The following is an 8391-nucleotide window of genomic DNA, read 5'->3' on the forward strand; positions in this document are numbered from 1 at the left end:
AGGAATTGAACCCAGGGCCTCAGGCATGCAAGGCAAGCGCTGTACCACTGAGCCACCTTCCCAGCCCGGCATCTCCATTTTTTGTGGGGTTCTTCCCATCCTTGCCAGCACTGGCTTTCCCCTGCTTCCCTTAGGGTATCTTCTCTCCCTTCTTTGCAGGGGCTTTTTTTAGCCTTGGGCTCTGGCTTTGGAGGAGCAGTTTTAGCAGACAACCTGGTGGATATTTTCTGTGGCTGGTTCAGCTTTGCTTTATCTCCGTTAGCATTTAGTACCTTCAGCCTTTCCCTTGGGCATGGTGGCAGTGGGAAGGAGCTGCCGAGCTGAGCGAGGACGCAGTGGTGTGGGGCTTTCATCTTGGATCTGGGGTGGTTCTCACCTCTTCTTCACACTGCTTCTTGCTTTTTGTGTTGATGTTTGTGACAGGGTCTTCCCCTATAGCACTGGCTGGCTTGGAATATACTACTTCTGCCTGGGGCGTGTTCAGATCCCAGGCAAACACCCCCAAAGCCTGGCTCTGTTTCACCGTTTTGATTTTACCTCTGTGTATGGTGTGAAGGAGGGTGATGGAAAGACACTAGGGCTTTTGAAACACATGGGAGGGGGGGCACCCAGCTCTTTCGGTCCCAGCCTTGGAGAGCCCTTGGTTCCAGATGGCTGGCTGATGCACAAAATGGCCTGGATCTGAGTCATATCCTGGAATAGTGGCTTGTGGGAACCCCCCAGTGGCTTCTGCCTGTGGCTGTAGCAGTGAGACTGCAGTGTCGGTGGTTTTCAGCAGCTGGCTTCACTGACAGTGGCTGAGAGAGGATCTGACTTTTTATTTCCTGTCAGCAGCCCATGGCTCTCTTCAGCTCATTCACTACATGAACGGTTTCCTTTTTCCTGCCCAGGGTCTTGGTGCCTTCACATGGGAGAAAAGCCCTACCGCTGAGCAGCACCCCCAGCCCCTTGTGTGCTTGCTTGTCTTCTTGTATTCACAGAGGCCTTTCCTCAAGGCTGGAGGAAAAGTGCCCTCCTTGATGCGCCTCTCACTGAGGCCCTGTGTCCCACGTAGCTAGGATTCGAGATGTGAACCACCAGCACCCAGCAAGAAGACCCAATTCTTCTTCTTTTAAATGTACTTTATTGTTATTATAAAGATGATGCACAGAGGGATTCTAATTACATGAGTCAGGTAATGAGTGCATTTCCTGTCGCACAGTCAAGCAGACCGGATTCTTAGTGCTGTTTTGTTCCAGAAAACCTTGGCTATTATCCAGATGGGAGAGGTGGACTTGCCCCTGCTGATGACAGGAAGGAACTGCCGCAGTGCCAGGGCTGAGGGCACACGCTCCAGTACTTGCAGCCTCTCACCTCTGGGAAGTCCTTCCTGCTGGCGCATTATTCAGCAGCTCCTTGCACAGTGCCAGGCCTGGGGGTGGGGCTGGCAGTAAGGTCCAGGTAAGTGAACATGGGGTCTTAGAGGAGGAGAGTAGCCGTGGAGACACCCACTGAATTTCCTTGCGTAAACAGGGTGTCTAGTGGAAGGATGCCGGAGTGGCTTCTAAGTAGGTGAGTAGGGCAGGAAGGAGAGGAGCCAGGCCTGGCAGCAAGCAGAGCCAATAATAGGTGGAAAGCTGGCAGTTCCCCTCTCCTCCCTGACTGGGACAGCAAGATTCCTGGGGCCTGTGTAGACAGGGTCCCTGCAGCCCCGTGTGCCAATCAGCCAAAGGTGCCAGTCTGCCCTCTGAGCAGCTACACTGCTGAAGGTGGCAAAGAACCATTCGTGCCCCTTAATTCCCACAGCAGGTGCCCTTGCCCTGCACGGGGGACCGGGCCCTGGCACAGCCATCCTCTGCTTCAGGCAGCTATGGGAATTTCAGGTCCACACCAAGAGTGGGCGGAGCCTGCTGGTGGAGAGAATTTGTGAGTGCTTGCTGCAGATTCCAAGGCAGGTGGGGCTGGGGTTTTCTGGTCAGCTGAGCCAGTGCTGACTGGACAAGGAGTGTGGCTAGTGCCTCTCACACACTAGAATGTGTCCTAGGCAGTGCTCCCAGTGGAGTCTGGGAGAAAGGAAGACAAATAATAATGAGGCCTTGAGTTGCTTCATTTCATTCATACCTGGGCCACAGGTAAGTGAGAGAATCCTCAAAGGGAGGCAGAATGGGCAAACAGGAGCTGCGTCTGGAGCACCCTGAATACAACTTTTTGTTTATGTATCAGTCTGCTGATTCGTTCATTTATTGGTTCTAGGACACAGCCTGTCCTCCAACTAGAGATCCTCCTGCCTCAGTGGCCCTGGGAATTGCAGTGTGCACCCCCGCACGGAGCTGGCACTGGAGTGCCCAGATGGAATAGGGCGGGGCAGCAGGCTTTGAGAGCAGACATCCTACCCACGCACCCAGTGTTGTGTGGTGGTCCGTCCTAGTTGTACTGCAAGTGGGCAGGCAGGTGGGCCCCTCTGAGCTCTTAGGAAAAGGGATCCAGTGCCTTCCCAAGGGCAGGGAGAAGGCCAATGCCAGACACCATCATTGAGAATGAGCAGCTGAGGCAAAGAACAAGAAAGCGCAAAGCAGTGGACCTTCCACAGGTCTAAACCCCAAAGTCAGCGTAAAGACCACAGATGTTTGCGACAAACCGAGCTGGTTCCACAAGTGCCAGCAGGACCCATCCCTTCCATTCTGGTCAGCTCCCCGAGCTTGGTACCAATGTTCTCCCTATTTTCCAAATGAAGATTCAAGGGAAACACAAAGTCCAAAGGTCAAGTAGAAAGGCCGGGAACCCCCCTCCTCCACCTCTTTCCCAGCTGTGCCCCCCTGCCTGGACTTCTGCCCATCCTTCCTCTAAGAGTCTCCTTGTGCCTGGGGAGCAGAGGAGAAAGGGGGAAGGTAAATGGAAAACCATCCTGTCTTCAGGCTTAGGATCAACTTTACAAAGATTGCTATTCCCTTTGAATTCTCATGAGACTAGAGAGCACTTCCAAGGGATTTTTTTTTACAAGTTGTGGTTTATATCACACACATAGGGGGCTTCCACATCTTTCTTTATAAACAGTGTGACTTGCGGGCACCAGCGGCTCACACCTGTAATCCTAGCTAGTTAGGAGGCTGAGATCTGAGGATTATAGCTCAAATCCAGCCTGGGCAGAAAAATCCTTGAGACTCTTATCTCTAATTAACCACCAGAAAACTGGAAGTGGCGCTGTGGCTCAAGTGGTAGAGCGCTAGCCTTGAGCTGAAGAGCTCAGAGACACCACCCAGGCCCAGAGTTCAAGACCCATCACACACACACTCACACACACACACACACACACACAAACACACACTGAATAAATAAACTGTGACTTTGACATCCCTCTGTGCTTTCTGTTCTCCAGTTCCAGAGATAACCCTTCCAATTAAATGGCTTCTCTTGAGGTAGTTGCAATTTTTTTTTGTCTGATTCCTGACTGATACAGAATTGGTCCTGTGAATGGTCCCAGAAGACAGACTACCAAAGAGGACTTATAGGATTAGCCTGATTATACTTTAAGGCCAAGAGTATCTGGCTGAAAGTTTTCCTCAGGGAAATAGGGCACAAATCACCCATGGCTGCTATGCCCTCATGGTTAATGTAAGTACCCGCTTTGCTTGACTGGGATGAAGTGACACTGACCCCAGCGCTTGGGGCGGGCAAGTCCCTGCTTGACCCTGGTCATCAAGGTTAGTCTTGAAACTCCAGTCCTGACAGCAATGTGGACTGGGATCTGGCGTTATCCCTCAGGCTACATCTCACTGTGTATAGTGAGGCGATGATAAGTCCAGGTTCCTAAACTCCCAGCACATCCCTTGAAATCCTCTTCCTCATTTGTGCAAGCCTGCTGATTCTGAGGGTCAAATCCAAAGTGAGTTGTATGGGTTACAATGCCACCTATATGCGAAGTTTCCTTCTCTGCCTCCTTCCTTCCTTCCTTCCTTCCTTCTTTCCTTTCTCCCTCCCTCCCTCCCTCCCTCCCTCCCTCCCTTCCTTTTTTTTATTTCTTGGTTGCAGGGCTTGAACTCAGGTCCTGGGCACTATCCCTGAGCTCTTTTGCTCAAGGCTAGCTCTCCATCATTTTGAGCCACAGATCCACTTCCTATTTTTGAGTAGTTAATTGGAGATAAGAGTCTCATGGGGACTTTTCTGCCCATCTGAGTAGGATTACAGGTGTGAGCCACCAATTTCCAGCCTTGCCACTCTTCTTATAGGAAATGTTGCCAAGGGGGTCGTTTCCTGAATCCAAAACCCATGTGTTTTCTACCCAGAAACTCAAGGTAGAAGAGAAAGATACCACAGTGGGTTAAGGAGAAGGAAAGTCTCATGCGTTACTCCCAGAGGGTGTCTGTGTTGGGCATGCTCTGCTGGGAGAACTCACCCTATGGCACAGTTGTGCTGGGAGAACTAACCCTGTCCCACCCATTTTGGATATCTGAATGGGAAAAGGAACACACTGTTCTCCACGGCTTTCTCTATTTACCCTTTAGGACTACAAGCAGGAGTAGGTTGTATAGCCTTGCTATCCTGCCTACTCCTATGCCCACCCCAACTGCTCACCAGCTTTCTCCGGTTGCTCTGACCCTTGCACCAGCCTCCATGCTGCTTTGCCTTCGCTTAGGACCAATGTTTGGGGGAACTAGTACAAGGATTCTTGTGAGACCATGGGGGCGTGGCCCTCTGTGCCCCTCAGTGTGCCTGGTGATTGGCTGCTGCTGAGTGACGGGACAAAAGCCAATGACAAACACCTGGCCACGTATGGATTGGTTGCCTTCCCCAGAGGGAGGCGCAGCCCGCGCGGGACAGGCTGGCGCGCGCGGTACCAGCACCCTGCAGTCTCAAATGGTGGGTAAAGCGCGCCCCAGTAGGGTGCGGTGGTTTGGCTTAAGGAACGGGTAGGCGATCCACCAGTGTTCACAGGAGGAAGGTTAGCTTGAGTCAGAATGGCCGCCTTTCCCGACACAATGGGTCCCTGTGAGGGTGGGAAGGATTGCTCAGACCCGCGGTGGATGGGATGGGACCCCTGGGTTCGGTCTGGAGCCATGGGCATAGCTGAGTGGTAGGAACCCAGTAGCTGGGTAAGGCAGGGCTAAATGGAGATGTCCCAGAGACACCTACAGCCCTGAAAGAGATATGCTACTACTAGTGAAGGCTCAAGGGCCCACCTCCAACAAGTAGCTGGCATCAGAGTCCAATGGATGCAAGCGGCTGCTCCAGAGAAAGTGAATTTTACAAGCAGGTGTAAGACAAGACCTCTCATTGGCTAGTCTTAAACATAAGAGTTCAGGACTTCTCTCAGGGTGTGTTCTGAGGCTATGCTGGCAAGGCTCCTGAAGGAAGGAACATTAAGTGCACCTCTGTAAATTCGTTGTGCTTACTCCCCCTTCCCCAATAACACACAGTGGCTACTTAAGAGGCTGTATGAGTCAGGACAAGCTGGCAATGGATCTCTCTCCCTCCCTGTAATTATGGCTCTCCCTGTTGTCTTTTTCTGCCTTTTAGTTACCTGGGCCTTTGTGTGTGTGTGTGTGTGTGTGTGTGTGTGTGCGCACAGATCCTGGAGCTTGACCCTGGGCCTTTGTGTGTGTGTGTGTGTGTGTGTGTGTGTGTGTGCACAGATCCTGGAGCTTGAACTCAGGGCTTGAGCTCTGTCCCTGAGCTGCCTTTGTGCTCAAGGCTAGTGTTAGACCACTTGAGCCACATCACCACTTTCTACTTTTTCTGAGTAGTTTATTGGAGATTAGTGTCTCATGGACTTTCCTGCCAGAGTGGGCTTTGAACCACAGTCCTCAGATCTCAGCGTCCTGAGTTAACTAAGACTGCAGGCATGAGCAACTGGACTCTGGTGACCGAAGCCTTTTTGAATTGTGCTTTGATCAGAGGTATTTTCTGCTTCATGTAGGCTGTCAGAACATGTGCACTCTGAGATTTGGGATGCAGATATTACTAAATCAGGCATTTTATCCCCGAACACAAGCATGACAGTCATATTGTAGCTTTCCTGTGTTGGCAACAGCTTATAGTATATAGCACGTTACAGATGAGCACCTTCCAGTTTTCTACTTTTCTACAAAACAAATACCCACCTCTCCCTCCCACACACAAGGGAAAACACTGTTCTATGACCCAGTACTTCTACTAACTACATACTTAAGTGAAAATGTTATCTATACACACTTATAACTGTGAAATTTTACCGCTATTATAGAAAAAACCCCAAATATCCATTAACTGAATGTATAAATACCATGTTGTCTGTGACAGAACACTAAATGGCCATAAAAACGAATAAAGTGCTGACATAGGTTATACAGATGATTCTCAGAAGCACTATTCGATGGAAGCCAGACAAAAAGCTCACATATTAAATAATTCCATTCTCATGAAATATCCAAAATAGTGAAAGCCATGGAAAGTACATCAGCATTGTCAGTGGCTGGGATGGTGAATAGACAGTAGTAAGCACAGGGCTTCTTTTGGAGGCAATAAAAATGTAAAATTGCAGGGTGCCAGTGGCTCATGCCTGTAATCCTAGCTAATCAGGAGGCTGAGGATCAAAGTTCAAAGCCAGCCTGGGCAGGAAAATCCATGACTCTTTTTTTTTGTTGGCCGTGGGGCCTGAACTCTGGGCCTGGGCACTGTACCTGAGCTCTTTAGCTGTACATAGTGCTCTACCACTTGAGCCTCAGCCCCACTTCTTGCTTTTTCTGCTTATGTGGTGCTGAGGAATCGAACCGAGGGTATCATGCATGCAAAGCAAACACTCTACCACTGAGTCACCTTCCCAGCCCATCTGTGAGACTCATATCTCCAATAAATCACCAGAAAATCAGAAGCAGCGCTTGTGGCTCAAGTGGTAGAGCGCTTGCCTTGAGCTGAAGAGCTAAGGGACAGTGCCCAGACCCAGAGTTCAAGCCCCACAACAAAAAAAAGTAAAATTAACTATAGTGTAGCTGTACAGTTGTGAATACATTAAAAAAGATTTAACAGTATACTTTTAACTGAGTGATTATGAAGAAACAATGATTATTGACATAGTGAGATTAGGTAGGTAGTATTTTTCCTTATTTTCTAAAATCAACCTGTCTCAATGGTTACCTTCAAAAGTATTTTTAAATCTCAGGCAGCAATTACTACATTCATCTTATAGGCCAGAAAAACAGCTCAGTGGTCTAATAGGGAAGAAGTAGAGTGAACTGGCCCAGAGGACCAGTATAGTCTTTACTATACATTCCAGCACAACTTGTAAGGCAAAAGGGTCATGCCTTCCCAAACCCTTAAATGTGATATATCAGATCCACCTAGTATGCTTTTTCTGCCAACCTTGGGGCTTGAACTCAGGGCATGGGCACTGTCCCTGAGCTTCTTTTGCTGAAGGCTAGAACTCTACCACTTGAGCCACAGCTCGATGTCCAATTTTTTGGTAGTTTATTGGAGATAGAGTCTGATTTTCTGGCCTGGGCTGGCTTTAAATTGCAAACTTGAGCTCATCCTCCTGAATAGCTAGGAATGCAGGTATGAGCCACCAGAGCCCAGCTCAGGCCCATTTTTTAAACAGTGCTAGGGATTGAACCCAGGGTGTTTTACTGCTATGCTACTCTAGCACCAAGCTACACCCCAGCTACTCAGGCCCATGTCTACCTGTCTCCTATCTTTCTGGAATTTCAGCTGATGGGAAGCAGCTGGCTCAGTAGTGGCTGTTTTTTTGTTTTTGGTCCGGTCGTGGGGCCTGAACTCTGGGCCTGGGCGCTGTCCCTCAGCTCTTCAGCTCCAGGCTAGCGCTCTACCACTTGAGCCACAGCGCCACTTCCAGCTTTTTTCTTTTTGCTTATGTGGGGCTGAGGAATTGAACCCAGGGCCTTATGCGTGCAAGGCAAGCGCTCCACCACTGAGCCACCTTCCCAGCCCCAGGAGTGGCTTTTTTAAGGCCATCCAGTTTTCTACCACATGGTTTGCCTGAAGCCCATTATCTTTCCCAGGTTTACTATTGGGGATTATGATATCCCTGGTTGAGACAGAAACTCCTCCTGTAGTTAGGGTGGTATTGTCAAGGAGAAAAATATCTCATAGAGAGCACACAACGAAGAAAGTAGTTGCTTTTGAAATGCTTTATTAACATTAACGTAAAGGATAGTGTAGAGATTAGAACTACTTGTGCCCTCCTCATCTCTTCACAGAACAGTCAGCACAGCAGCACAAGACATACTAACAACCATCACTGCTGCTCAACAGCCTCCCAACTGCAGAGGGGAAATGAAGACAAACACAGAAGGGAATTCCAAGGCAGCTGAAGTCACACATTACCCAGGAAGCTTCAGGTAGGAAGGAAGCTCATGGCATCTCAATTTAGGAACAGTAATATGCATGTATCATGGTGTTTTAGTGCTGTGGAACCTGGGC

The sequence above is a fragment of the Dipodomys ordii genome, unplaced genomic scaffold (assembly GCF_000151885.1).
Source record: "Dipodomys ordii isolate 6190 unplaced genomic scaffold, Dord_2.0 Scaffold209, whole genome shotgun sequence".
In the NCBI taxonomy this organism is placed as follows: Eukaryota; Metazoa; Chordata; class Mammalia; order Rodentia; family Heteromyidae; genus Dipodomys; species Dipodomys ordii.